The sequence below is a fragment of the Lissotriton helveticus genome, chromosome 6 (genome assembly GCF_964261635.1).
Source record: "Lissotriton helveticus chromosome 6, aLisHel1.1, whole genome shotgun sequence".
Lineage (NCBI taxonomy): Eukaryota > Metazoa > Chordata > Amphibia > Caudata > Salamandridae > Lissotriton > Lissotriton helveticus.
The window spans coordinates 1,043,142,494-1,043,157,662 of NC_136067.1; positions in this window are offsets into that span (position 1 = coordinate 1,043,142,494).

A 15,169-nucleotide genomic window follows, 5' to 3' on the forward strand; every position below is an offset into this window, starting at 1 on the left:
TGGAATGAAGTGGCATACAGAGGAATGGAGTGGCGATTTGTGGGGTGTCTTTTGCATTTTCCATCACCTTTTTACACAATCATAGCAGCAAAATGGCTGAATTAATATTTTGTTTTTTAAAGAGATATAGCTTATTACTATGTGTTTTACCCTAAAGGAAGACAAAGTCTGAATAGTTAGTGAAAAGTATTTTTATTGTTGTATATACATTTTTAAAAGGTAAAGGAGTATCTCAGTAATATCTTGGAAGTACTGCAGTACTTTTTTATTTTGTATAAATAGACTTATGACAAACAAACAATGATTTAATTTTTATGGTTTATTATTGTATTGTTTGTCATAAATCCTTTGGTTTTTTTTCTTTTGCAGGAAACAAGAAAAAAGTTGGAGGATTAGTTACCTAGTGGAGGCTAAAGCAAAATAAAAGGAGTGTTTATCAGAATACAATTCTGAAATGATAGCTGTAAAAACACAATACTTTGAAGATATGATCAAAAACTCCAGCAATTCCCCTAAGGAGCTATTTAAAACAGTTAAACAGCTCTCCTGTCTGCGAAACCCAAGCCTTTGGATTCCTACTCAATTATCTGCGATAATTTAGCTGAGTTTTTTAAGATCAAGGTGGAGGATGTTAATAGGGTCTACAATGCTGGAAATATGGAAAACATCCTTAACTCGAGTAATAGGGTGGTCGAAAGATATGAATATCTGTTGAGGATGAAATATAAACAGTAGGAAACAGGTGACTAGGTTGTATTGTTTCCAACTAAGACATATGTATTGACAAATGTCACACTGATTAACCTTTTTTCATTAACTTTTTTTCACTATTGCAGTAGCATAAATATTTGGGAAGGTCCTGATGAAAGCACGGGGTATAGTTTTGCCTATGGGTGCTGACACATGTTGACCATTTAACTATTAGAAACAGCTATCTGTTGAAACTGTTTCCTTGCACTGTTTTTAATTTGGACCGTGGCAGACAGGAATAAAATTGTGGTCCTGCCACGTTCTAATTTTAATTTGCACTTTCACTATTGCACTGCACTGCTTTTCCCGTACACTCTACTTAAATATTTTTGCTCACATCTGTTAGGTGACATAAAATATCCTTGAGCTCCTCCATCAATATGGTAGAGCTGTAGCCCTGATTGCCAGTAGTCTGACCATCAAAGGAGACCCAGATGATGAAGCATGTCACCTGACTAGGTGAGTGATGGGAATCCGTAAATGTATTTAATATTTTTTCAGGATTGATTTTGAATTTTTATAGAGAGAGCCTTGGTGGGATGTACTATGCGTGTTCCTACATTTGTATAGACCTAGGGATATCTCTATATGTATGGTCACTGACAACATCCTAATCTTCAGTAACTTTCCCTCTCTAACAACAGATGAGGTGATTCAGATGATTAAACTCACTAAATCTGGGGCTTCAACATATCTCTGTCTGATAAACATCTTCCATGAGGTGGCACAAAGCTTAGCCCCTACACTTACAGTCCTATTGAATAATATCCTCACCTCAGGTGTATTCCCCAAAAACTGGAAAAGAGTTTCTGTCCGTCATCTTTTAAAAAAAATATCTTTACCCTAGTCTTTTGAACAACTGCCTTCCTATTTCTAGACTTCCGGTCCCAGCAAAAATCCTTGAAAAGCACCTCAATATGGCCCTCTCCAACTTTTTTGTGCAGAATGGTATCCTGAAAGGATCACAATTCTGCTTTAGTAAGTCCCATGGTACTGAATCTGCCTTAGTGGTGGTAATCGAGGAATAATAGATGCAGGGGGAAAGGCTATGGTGGTCCTTTTGGATCTATCTGCAGCCTTTGACACCGTAATTCATAAAGTTTTGAAACAGCGGCTCATTGAAATAAGTATTAAGATCAATGCACTTGATCTTCAGGCCTCATTTTTGAGTGACAGAAAGAAATCTGTCACATGCAGTGATTTTATTTCCAACACTTTTTCTTTGCAATGTGGGGTCACACAGGGAGCTTCATTAGGCCCCATACTGTTTAACATCTTTGTTGCCCCATTGGGTGATCTAATTTGATCTTTTGGTTTAAATACATTATCATATGCAGATGATATGCAACTTGTAATCTCCATTCACACCAATATTGATGAGGTCGCCTTGAGATTCAGAAACTGCATGTCAGCTGGATGAATAGTCAATGTCTGAAGTTGAACTCCAACAAAACGGAGGTGCTCCTTCTTTGGGCAGATGCGACTTTTTGAAATTCTTCATGGTGGCCTGCAAAACTTGGCCCGTTACCGTCTTCTGTCTCCAAAGTAAGAAATCTTGGAGTGATTTTCAATTTGAAACTCACTTTTAAGGAGCAGACCAACCAGCTGATTTCTTCTTGCTTTTGTTGGCTGGAAATATTTTTAAAAGGTGTTACTTTTTATCTCCCGACCTTCAGACAACAGTGGTGGTTTTTAATATTCTCTCACATTTAGACTATTGCAATGCCATCTACTTGGTCATGCAGGGCTGATAATAAAGATTCAGCTCTTGAAAAATTTTAAGAAAAGTGGCTACGGTGCTTAAGGAGCTACACTGGTTGCTGATCAGGAGTAGGGTGGCTTATAAAGCACTCTGTATGGTGCACAAATCCCTGCATGGGAAGGCCCTGGTCTATCTGAGGGATAAAATGTCTTGGCATAAACCCAGAAGAAACTGTGCTTTACCTACTCTAAAACTAGGAAAGTTCCCGAAATCCATAATGCCTCCTGGGAACGCAGAAGTTTTGGGCATGCTACCTTCCTTGTTTGGAACCAAATGCCTTTCCACTTAAGATCAAAGGCAAATCTGATAATTTTTAGAAAGCATTTAAAAACTTGACTTGTTGCATCACCCTTTTAACTATTCCTGTATTGCTTTGTAGTCGTTTCCAGTTAGTAAGAACTGCAGAAACTGACCCAAGACACTTTAGTGTATACACGTGGTGCTTTACAAATATAAATCAAATCAAAGGATTTTTTTTAATTTATAAAGGTATCATGTGTAGTGGCTTGCAAGTTAGAAATGGGGATTCCTGTTGGCTCCTGATGGACTCAGTAGAACTGTGACATGTTAGAATGGAATGTACCGAAGGCTGGTTTAGAATGTTGAGTTCAGAGTTACACCCAGACGAATAAAGACATGTAAAACTAGGCTCAGTGTGTGGCATAGTCATTGGCGGGCAGCCAGGCTGGGGAAGATGCTACAACCAGTTAGGGGATCAGTAACCAGAATATTGACAGTGCTGTACCGGAGAGATTGCTGTGGTCCAATCAAACTGCTTGTACGTGCCATGTGTGTTGTAGTCAAAGTACAGAACTAACACTTAACACATGTGGAGTAAAAGCGCAAATCCAGCCGCTGTGAAGAAGTTGAAAATAATAAAAACAGTGCAAAAAAAGTCTACATATTGTGGCTGAGGACCTGCTGGTCCGACCGCATATAAAGGTTCTGCGCTGCTATGCAATATACAGTCACATATAATACGGAGTGATAACGCTGAAGTTAGAAGCAACCAGGCTTTGAATGAGAAGCAAATAGCAACAGACAATTGCAAGATAATGTTACAATATGAATGTGGTGAAGACAGAGCGCACGCAAAGAGATGCCAAAGAAGAAAACAGTTATTTAGTCACCAGAACCCGCGGCCGCAAGTGCCGCAACCCAGGTAGCATATGGGTTGTGTTTATCAACCTGGTGACAATCCAAAGCAACTCAAGATATCTTCGAAGCTGTGGAAGGCTGAGAGAATGGAGGTAATCTTCCCAAAAGTCATCAAGGATGACCTAGAGACCAGCACATCTCAAGGCCTTGGAGATGGCTCACATTAACAGGTTCAAGTACAACAGTCTAGGGAGCCAGTGAGAGCTAACCCTCAATATCAACCACTCCCAGACATGGTTACAACACTGCCACTTTCCTGAAACCACCATCTCCTTTCGATACTGCCAGAAGCAAATATTGACGATAGATGGACTGCTTGGATAGACATTTGATGATTTTATTTAAGCAATTGAAGAGATTAATAGCAAAAAGATTATCAAGTGTCTCAAAAATCTTGCTGGTGATGGTGTAAAAGAAGTCATACCGAAAATGCCACAAACTGATGAAGAAGTAACGTATCATCAGATTAAAGAGGTGTTGAATCTCAAGTTTAATCCAATGTCAAATGTTGATCATGAATAATACTTCTTCAACCAAGAATGCCAGAAAGTTGGTGAAACCATTGATGAATTTGATGAGGGACTCAACCCACTCATCAGATATTGTAAGTTCAATCAATTTAATGATGAAGAAGCTATGCCTCTGAAAGTTATAGACGCATGTTTGTCAGATTCATTCAGATGACGAATCTGAGAGAAACTCTTAGTCTGGAGTGAGGATCAATTGCAGCAAGAGTTGAAGAGTGTGCTGATAGACAATCTGCTGCCATGGAAGCCGGTAGTGCTCAGAACGACTCTGTCATGAGTGTGAAAAGTTAACCAAAACAAAAGACTAAAGGGCACAAAGTGGATGTCTACATATCAAAAGAAGTTGTATTTTAGATGTGGATTTTCGTTTCCACATGAATGTAAATGTCCCATTCTTGGACAGATACTTAAAGGCTGTGAGAAGGAGAACCATTTTGTGATGGTTTGCAAAGCACAGGAAAATGTAAGTGCATCATGGTGCGAAGATAAAATGACCACCAAAACATTCCAGAAGCAATGTTCAACGCACACCCACAAAGCCAAGTGGCAGCATCAGGTGAGACAAATCGACACTGAACGAAGTCGATCGTCATCTAAATTATCATCAAACAGTTCTTCTGCATCAGTACCAAGTGAAAGTGATGAAAATGATTAAGTAATGTCGATGTTTGCCTCAGAAAAGCATGCACATGTTGGTTTTGATGCTTTTGAAGGAAAATGCAAAGAAAAATCAATATGCCAAAGCACCAAAGTCATTCAAACTTTGTCTGAAGATTACACTGAAAGTAAATGGCTATTTGATACCTTTCATTATCAACAGTGGTGCAACAATAAACATTATGCCTGAGGAAAAAGACAAGGATGTATCTCCATTGCCAAAACTTACCCCATCAAATACCAAAGTGTATACATGCGCTATATTGATGCCCTAAAATGTCGAGGTTCATTTTTTGCGACAATGAAACAAAAGAAAAGATATGTACAAGCACACAGCCATGTGCTTCAAGGCACAGTATAAAGTGCCAGTCTACTCAGTTTCAGCACAGCCGCTGATAGGTAGGGATGCTGTGTCTCAGGAGACTTTCCACCGCTCTATGACAGCTGCCAAACTCCCTGCAATTTAACAGCTCAAAAACTGAGGTACTGCACTGTTCGATGGATCGCACCCCTCGGCCTCTGGCACTGGATTTTAGGCCTTCTTCCTCCCTGGGCACTGTGTTGGCGGCAGATTCTGTTCAAAATCTGGGTGTGATGTTCGAATCTAACTTACAGTTAGACACGTTTGTGAACAAAAGTGTGGCTACTTGTATGATGCTGCTCCGCACATTGCGGAAGATTTTTCCTTTGCTCCCGGCTCACGCCCGACCAGAGGTAGTGCGTAGTATCATCTTTAGCAGGCTTGATTACTGCAACGCGCTACTTCTGGGTGCGCCAGTTACCCTGGTGGGTAAACTGCAGCTAGTACAGAACATGGCTGCTAAGCTGGCTCTTTCTCGACGGCGTTCTGATTCCTCTTCCTTGGCGCTCATGGACCTTCACTGGTTACCAATCGTCCAGCGCATTGATTTTAAAGCATTATGTCTAGTATATAGGGCCCTTCATGGTCAGGGGCCATCTCCGCTGCAGGCGATGTTTTCCTGGTATACGCCTACCAGATCTCTTCGTTCTTCGTCAGCCTGCCTGGTGGTAATCCCAAAAATTGTGAGGACTCGGATGGGCGGACGCTCCTTTAGATTTACCGCAGCTAAACTGTGGAATTCTTTACCCCTGCCTCTGAGGAATATGGGGGACCTCTCCTCCTTTAAAAAAGGATTAAAAACATACCTTTTTCCTAGGATAGTGTAAAGATTGTGGCAGTATAACATCGCGTATGGTTGGTCAAAAGTCAAAGCGCCAGGATACCCTTTGGGTGACAGTCTCTGCGCTATACAAATATGCCATACATACATACATACATACATATGACAATGATTTCCGTGAATTACAACATGATTGCACACCACAAAATAGTAAGTCACTTTCCTTCGTTATTTCATGGTTCGGGAAAGCTTAAGACTACGAAAGTTAAGTTTTATATATTAATGAACATCCTCGACGCATCTCAATCTGGATTCCGCAGCAACTACAGCACCAAGGCCCCCCTCTAAGGATTTACATATATATTTTTGTGGAGAGGCGTGGTGCAGCGGCCAGGGCAGCTGACTTTGGAGTACAGGGTTCACGGTTCGATCCTCGGCTCCGGTGGCAGATCAACTCAACACCATGTGACTCTGGGTAATAGCTCACTTCATTTCCATGATGGCCCCTAGTGCCTTGAGACCCATAAGGGTGAGTAGTTTGTGCTTTACAAATACAGATTTACATTTTACATTTTAGCCACCACGGATGACATTCGCACCCTCCTCGATCAAGGCCACACTGTAGCCCTCATTCTACTAGACCTCTCAGATCGACCCCCGCTGTGTGGGAAAACACCTGGGGAACCCCTGCTCTCAGAAACCCTCCCACCCCCATGGGCCACGCCCGCAACCTCGACATCATATTCGACTCCTCACTCACCATGAACTGACAGATCAAAGTCGTGTCCTCCACATGCTTTAACACCCTCCGCATTTTCCGCAAGACCTTCAAATGGATCCTCCCCGACTCCAGGAAGACCGTCACCCACGCACTTATCACCACCAGGCTGGACTACGGAAACACTCTCTATGCTGCAATCAGCAAATCTGTCCATCACAATCTACAGACCATCCAGAACGCCTCAGCCAGATTTGTCTTCAGCATCCCACAACAAGACCACATCACCCAGCACCTCCGCAACCTCCAATGGCTCCCCATTGAAAAGAAAGTTACATTCAAGCTGCTCCCACATTCCTATAAAGCCCTCCACAACCCGACCCCAATACCTCAACAAAAGAATCTCCTTCCACGCCCCCAATAGAAACCTCCGCTCTGCCGACGTAGCCCCTGCCAAAATCCCCTGTATCCACAGAGCCAGGACGGGGGCGCTGATCCTTCTCCTACATCACGGCCAAGACCTGGAATGAACTCCCCCTCAGCATCAGAGGAAGCCCTACAATGCAAGCCTTCAGAAAAGACCTCAAGACCTGGCTCTTTGGATGACCTCGGAGCTGCCCAAAACTGCCCCCGACACCCGCCCAGCACCTTGAGACCGTTCCGGGTGAGTAGTGCAGTGTATAAATCCCTGATTGATTCATGAGGATGTTTATTCTGTTGCTCAGAGACATGGACACATTGCTTTTTGTTTGCAAGAAACTATTAAAATGGAACTTGAATCCTTACATAAGGGTGGCATTCTTGAATGTTTAACTGGTCCAGCACCATGGGTGGCTGCCATAATGGTAGTGCCTAAAAAGGCCAGTGAAGGAGCTGTATGCATGTGCATTGACTTGCATCAGGCAAACAAGGCAAGTGAATGAGAATGACTTGTAGGCCCCCTCATTGCTGACATGATAACACAATTAAATGGTTCAAAGGTCTTCTCTTGCTTGATTTAAATAAAGGTTATCATCAATTAAAAATTGAAGAAAATTTGCAGGTACATCATAACCTTTTGTACAACGTTGATCTGTTTCAATACAAAAGACTTCCGCACTGCAAACCTGTAGTTTAACCACCCACCAGATTAGGAGTTTTTTCCTGGTCTGGGGGGTGGTTCTTTGGTGTAAACACAGTGGTGCCTATGAAATAGACACCACAATGGGAAGGTCAAAATCAGTAACCTACACGGCACAGACTGCGGCAGTCCATGCTGTGCAGGTACTGTGGTGCATGCATTATTTTGAGACTGCTGCTTTCCCTCCTGAGGCTTGAGCCGGGAGGTCATGCTTTTTTTAAAATAACTTTTAATTTGTAAAAACTGCGACCGATTGATTTATCCCTGTGTGTCCTTTCCCCCCATCGCGCTGAAGTGCTAGACGCGATCTTGCCACTTGTGCTGCCACTTGTGTTTTTAAAATTTATCAATATCGCCACTTAGGTACGCACACATTATCTGGTGAGGAAAGGTGCTTGAGTCCCGGAGATTCGCTCCGTTCTCCCAGCCAGAGCAGCCTGCTTGCTCGGACTCTCTCGGTGGGTGTGGCCGATGTAAGGGCCGGCACCTGCAGGGACTGGGTGATTACAACAGCGGCCACATTAGTGTGGGCTCGCTGAGAACGTCGCGCGGACGACGTCATAAATACAGGTCAGACCACAAGCCGGTAGACTGCTGCTTTCCCTCCTGAGGCTTGAGCCGGGAGGTCATGCTTTTTTTAAAATAACTTTTAATTTGTAAAAACTGCGACCGATTGATTTATCCCTGTGTGTCCTTTCCCCCCATCGCGCTGAAGTGCTAGACGCGATCTTGCCACTTGTGCTGCCACTTGTGTTTTTAAAATTTATCAATATCGCCACTTAGGTACGCACACATTATCTGGTGAGGAAAGGTGCTTGAGTCCCGGAGATTCGCTCCGTTCTCCCAGCCAGAGCAGCCTGCTTGCTCGGACTCTCTCGGTGGGTGTGGCCGATGTAAGGGCCGGCACCTGCAGGGACTGGGTGATTACAACAGCGGCCACATTAGTGTGGGCTCGCTGAGAACGTCGCGCGGACGACGTCATAAATACAGGTCAGACCACAAGCCGGTAGACTGCTGCTTTCCCTCCTGAGGCTTGAGCCGGGAGGTCATGCTTTTTTTAAAATAACTTTTAATTTGTAAAAACTGCGACCGATTGATTTATCCCTGTGTGTCCTTTCCCCCCATCGCGCTGAAGTGCTAGACGCGATCTTGCCACTTGTGCTGCCACTTGTGTTTTTAAAATTTATCAATATCGCCACTTAGGTACGCACACATTATCTGGTGAGGAAAGGTGCTTGAGTCCCGGAGATTCGCTCCGTTCTCCCAGCCAGAGCAGCCTGCTTGCTCGGACTCTCTCGGTGGGTGTGGCCGATGTAAGGTTGGCACCTGCAGGGACTGGGTGATTACAACAGCGGCCACATTAGTGTGGGCTCGCTGAGAACGTCGCGCGGACGACGTCATAAATACATACGTCCATGGCTCCGCGCAGCGGACGCGCACTGCGGGCGCGCCGATCGCGCGCCGGAGTCAAGCCAGAGTCCTGCCCGTCTGCGCCCGTCCGCGAACGGACGGGGCTCGGGGCAGGACTCCATAGATCCAGCTCCCCTGCACTTCTACAGCCGCATACCAATCAGAGTCCTCGCTATTATTACACCAAAGCTAATCTGATGGAACTTGGCAAGCCACTCTCACCTCACTGTCGGCACGTCACGGACCCTTTATCTTTACCTGAACAGTGTAATATATGCCATCAATTACTTCCCAACAGTAATTCAACCTCGGTTAAAACTCTGAATCTCAACATGACATTACTTAATTGTAGATCTATGCCTAAGCATAAAACTGAAATTCACGACCTGTTGACCAATGGAGATCTGGACATCATGTTTCTAACAGAAACATGGTTAGATGAAGCCTCCACTCCGGAGATCTTAGAGGCGTTACCGAGCAATTATTGCCTCCTGAGAATAGACCGTCAGAAACAACGAGGGGGAGGACTGGCAATGATCTTCAAAAATGATCTTGAGTGCACTTTAATCGAACAAAAAATCATGGACAGTGAGTGCGGTAGATTTACCATCAAAGTAGACACCACCAATACAATCACGGGATTACTAATATACAGACCTCCTGGAGTGGCCCTGCCCTTCTGTAGCCAGCTCATTGAACTGGCTACCCAGTTAGCCATTAGACACAAAAATATTATCATACTTGGCGACCTTAACATCCATCTAGAGGACAGCCACTCCAAGGAAGCGCAACTCCTTTTAAATGCTTTTAATGCGATCGATCTCAAACTTCTATCCACCTTGCCCACGCATCAACATGGGCATCTATTAGATCCGATATTTTCGAACTGGGAAGGCGTGAAAACTTCACCACCTGTTCCACTAATATGGTCTGACCATAGTATGGTACCATTTAAAATAGCCAAAAATAGTATCATCAAGTCACATGCGAAAATTCTTCCCTATAGACGTCGTAACTTTAAAAAGTGCACCCCTGAATTGCTGCTGCATGAACTCACCGCTTATCCCATGGCAACGGGCGATTCTCTACAGGAGGTATGGGATAACTTTGAGTCATGGCTAACTAAAGCGCTAGACAAGATTGCGCCTTGGACGACCAAACCCCCGGCTCGACTAATTAAAAATGCCCCCTGGTTTTCGGAAAAATTGAAAAATGCCAAAGCCCTATGCAAATCCATCGAACGACAGTGGAGGAAAAACTACACCTCAGAACTCAAAGAAAACTATAGAACAGAGCTGAAAAAATACCAAAAATTGGTACGATTAGAGAAAAGTCTGTATTACAAAAGCAGAATTGTGGAAGCCAAAAACCCTACCAAAGAATTATTCGGTATCTATAGAGAAATTACCACACTATCTCGCCTGGACACTAAAGATACCTACTCCACAGAGATATGCGACCAGATAGCCGACTTCTTTGTGGAGAAGGTAGAGAAAATTCATGCTACGTTTTCTAGCAGTACCAGGCCAGATAAAAATAAGGCAGATACCCTAGCTCCCTGTTCCAATAAACCCCAGTTTACTAACTTTAGGACTCCTAATAAACAGGAACTAGCTAAAATTATAAACAGTATTTCTTCAGGCTCCCCAATGGATGCCTGCCCACCGGAACAGTATAAAGCGGTCATGGAAAGCTTATTATTGGATCACATAAGCAACATGATCACAACTTCATTCCGGGAAGGCAATGTTCTGAGAAACTGGAAATCTGCCCAGGTAATACCACTAAAAAAAAACCGAACATCCCAATTACTCAGCTCCAAAATCTACGGCCAATCTCTCTTCTCCCTTTCTGTGCCAAGATCATAGAAAAGGTGGCCAACCTTCAACTCATGGAGTTTCTGGAGAGAGAATCACTCCTCCACCCTTCCCAATCAGGGTTTAGAGCAGGCCACTCAACAGAATCAGCTGTTCTGTATTCAACCGAACAGATACGGAAACTGGTGGATGAGGGAGAGACAGCAGCGTTGGTCCTATTGGACCTAAGTGCAGCATTTGACACCGTGCTGCACTCTACACTGCTGTCTCGACTCTCTGATATGGGAGTAAAAGACTCTGCTCTCACCTGGTTTCAGTCATACCTTACTGACAGAACTTTTCAACTGCACTGCCCACCCTTTAAGTCATCACCTCGCAATGTTAGCCATGGGGTTCCACAGGGCTCCAGTTTGAGCCCTACCTTATTTAACATCTACATGGAACCCCTGGCACACATTGCGGAGGAATTTGGGGTGGGCATTGTCAGCTATGCTGACGACACCCAGCTGGTGTTTAAAATAACGCCAGACTGTAGAGACTTAGCTTCCAACTTCTCCAACTGTATGCTCAGCATAGCGACATGGATGAACGCCAACTGCCTCCGTTTAAACGGAGATAAAACAGAGGTTCTGACAGTGGGGAAAGATACTTCTATCTGGTCACATGCATGGTGGCCTAGTGAGTTGGGTGAACTACCGGTGCCTGTAGAGAAGGTGAAGAATCTCGGAGTCATGCTTGACGCCGATCTCTCAGGTAGAGCCCAGGTAAACAAAGTGACAAACAAATGCTACAGCACCCTAAAAGTACTGCGCAAAGTTCTAGATCTTCTCCCGACAGAAGCGAGAAAAACCATAGTCCATGCTTTAATATCCCCCCATTTGGACTATGGTAATGTTCTCCTACTTGGCCTTAATCAAAAGAGTCTGCACCAGTTACAATGCATACAGAATTCTGCAGCACGACTGGTGCTCGGTCTCCCTCGGAGAGCTTCTACGAAAAATGCGCTTGCCAAGCTTCATTGGCTCCCTGTAAAAGAGAGAATTATATTCAAAACTCTCTGCTATGCGCATCGCATTGCCCAAAACAAAGGCCCTAGCTATCTAAGAAGCCTTATCACCATCCATAGGCCGATCAAAGATCTTAGATCAGCAGGCACGATGCTATTCAAAATACCCCGCATCACTAAAGCTAAAATGGGAGGAAAATCCTTCCGTTATCTGGCCACCAAGCTCTGGAATGCCTTGCCTGTCCAGTTGCGGATGGAGCCATCTGAAACTAGGTTTAGAGCTAGACTTAAAACTCATTTATTTCCCAAAAATTAATTCCGTTTGCCTGACTCTTGGTCCTCTTGAAGGTTAGCATTTGCAGTCAGCGCGGGGACACACAGTTTGTGTAGCCAGGCGCTCAATAAATGCTGATTATTATTATTATTATTATTTATGCACACGGGGGGCACAACATGTGCCCCCCTGCATGCATCCCCAGGCCACGAGGAACAAGGTTGTTTCTTCTCCACCACGATTATCATGGAGGTGGAACCACCATGAAAACTGCAGCGATAGGAAACTCATATTATGCTTAGCGAGACCACATATTGCAGCCTCTAGATTGCCGCGCCACTGCCAGGGATCTCTGATCCCTGGAGGTTGCGGCCGTACCAAGGCGGCCCACAGCCCTCATTGTAATAGAGCTGTTGGAAGACCGCTGCGGCCACCCCCATGAGTCTGGCGGTCCATGGACCTTGAAACTCGTAATTAACCTCTAAGCTTTGGTATGTCATCCGCGGCCGAACATAAGACATCATTTGATGTCATATAGCCTGTTATGAATGCGTTCAATTAAAGCGACGACATATTGATTTTTGGAGCTACACAAAAAAACCATGATAAGGCTCTTACACAAGTACGTAAATTACTTGCGGAAGCAGACATGACTTTAAATGCAGACAAGTATGAGTTCCATAAGACAAAGCAAAATAATGTTGGTAACACATTTGGGATGGGGATATGACACCAGATCCTGTTAAAGTAGAAGCACTGTCAAATTCTGATACCCCACAACATGTTTTTATGGTGTGTTCATTTCTTAGCATGGCAAGTTTTTGTTCTAGATACATACAAGACTCTAATGCTGTAAGTGCTCCGTTGAGATACTTGACAAAAAATAATGGTTAATTTCATTGGTCACATGAATGTGAGAAATGCATTAAAAGAATTAAACAAGCCGTTTAGAATGTTATGGAAATGGTGTACTACAATCCAATGCTTCATCCAGATATTCCTTTTTCTTTTTTTTTTTTTTTTGAGAACCTTTATTGTCACTTCAAGTAAATACAAGCATGGGCCTACAACCACCCCGGCCAGCCGCTAGTCAAGTCGTAAGTACAGCAAATCAATGTAGAAAAATACAGCAGCCCGATAATCGGGGTCTAATAAGTGTCCAGGATATAACTTGTATTTAAGCGTACTGTGCAAGATTCCGGATTTGAGAAGGTTCATTTTACAATAAAGAAAAACTCAGAATCAATGTCACACGGTCATACATGGTCCTACAATAGCAAGCATGAAGCAGGAAATCCGCAAATAGTGCAAATACGTGTGAAGTATTGGCGGTAAGGCACACGAGTCAGGATAAATGTAAAAACAAAACACGTTTCGTAGCAAAGCTGTACCCCACCCCTCAAAACGAAACATACTGTAGGAAACATGAAAAACGACGACACCAAAAAGGAGAAAGACAAAGGGCCATAGAAACAAAGAAAGGACAAATTAACAAACCCATCCCCCTACCCCCCACCCTGCACCCCTGCAGAAGGCTACGGCCTATCCCCCCCCAACAGCGTGCATGTCGCCCTAAATAAGAGACCCGAAATATAGAAAAAGAAGAAAAAGAGGAAAAAATGTGGGGAAGGGCCATTGATCTGGCCACCCGCCCCCCCCCACCACCGCGCACAATAAACATCCTAAAAGCAAGATCAGAATAGCCATGGAAAACAGTAATCACTGATAGCACAATCAATAACATCCCCGCTGAGTGTCCCCCAAATCACCGTCAGCCAACAATAAGTTCCACTATGTCCTAGACGGTCTCACCCTTGGCCTGTTCTATCAGTAGTACCAACATACGTCCACTTATCAATCGGCATATAGAGCAGCGCGGAGGGTCCAAGTGATCCGGGCAGATCCGGGCAGTGTTGTTACTCCATAGGACTTCAGCCACCAAAACCCAGCCGAATATGTATGGCGGAAATCCGTCTGTGTCAGTGTCGACCCTGAAATCATCCTCCAGTCCGAACACAGTCTCACCAGCCGGGGAAAGAGAGTCACACCATCCGGTAAGCGCTGAAACGCCGCCGGGGCAGTCCAAACCATAGATCGACGTTGTTTCCCCAGCCGCCGAATAGATAAGTGCCCCGACGAGTCACTCACATGTACAACAGAGCTGTCCAAAGCGATCTCATGAACCGGGTCTTCCAGTGTCTCCACGAACATAGGCATAGCTGGAGCACTCATCACTGACGCAGAGGCGGGCACATCGGCGCTTCCTTGAGATCGAACTATGCCCGTGTGGAACGGCGGGACAACAATGGCGGCCATCCTTCTTCCCAGATCCCGGGCGTCCCGGATCAGGGTCGTATGCAGATTTGTTAGCGCAGCCAGTATATCTCTGGACATGGGCTCCGTCTCGTGTCGCCAGACCCCAGGATTCTCCCGCACAGCAGCTTCTCTGCCTGGATGTGGTCTGCGTAAGAGGGTGCCATCCGCCATCTTAGCTGATCCGGCCTCGTCCTTCTCCACCTCACCTCGGGACCGGGCCCCACACCATGGCGCAACAGGAGTCGCCACGAGGACCCCAAAAGGCAAGGCAGGCTTCCCAGCGGAGGGTCACCAAAAGGCTAAACAAAATCTCCGCCGCTCCCTGGGAGCCGCTCGCCGACTCTGGGAGAAGTCACCAGTCATGCCCGGACACAACACTGGAAAGGGGGCCAAGTATCGAGCACTCCCCTTGACCCAGCTTTACCGCACATCCCACAAGGCACTCCACTAGATGGACTGGGTCGGCACTGTCGCCAGCGGCCCATCAGGTCTCCGGTGCCCTCCGGCCAACT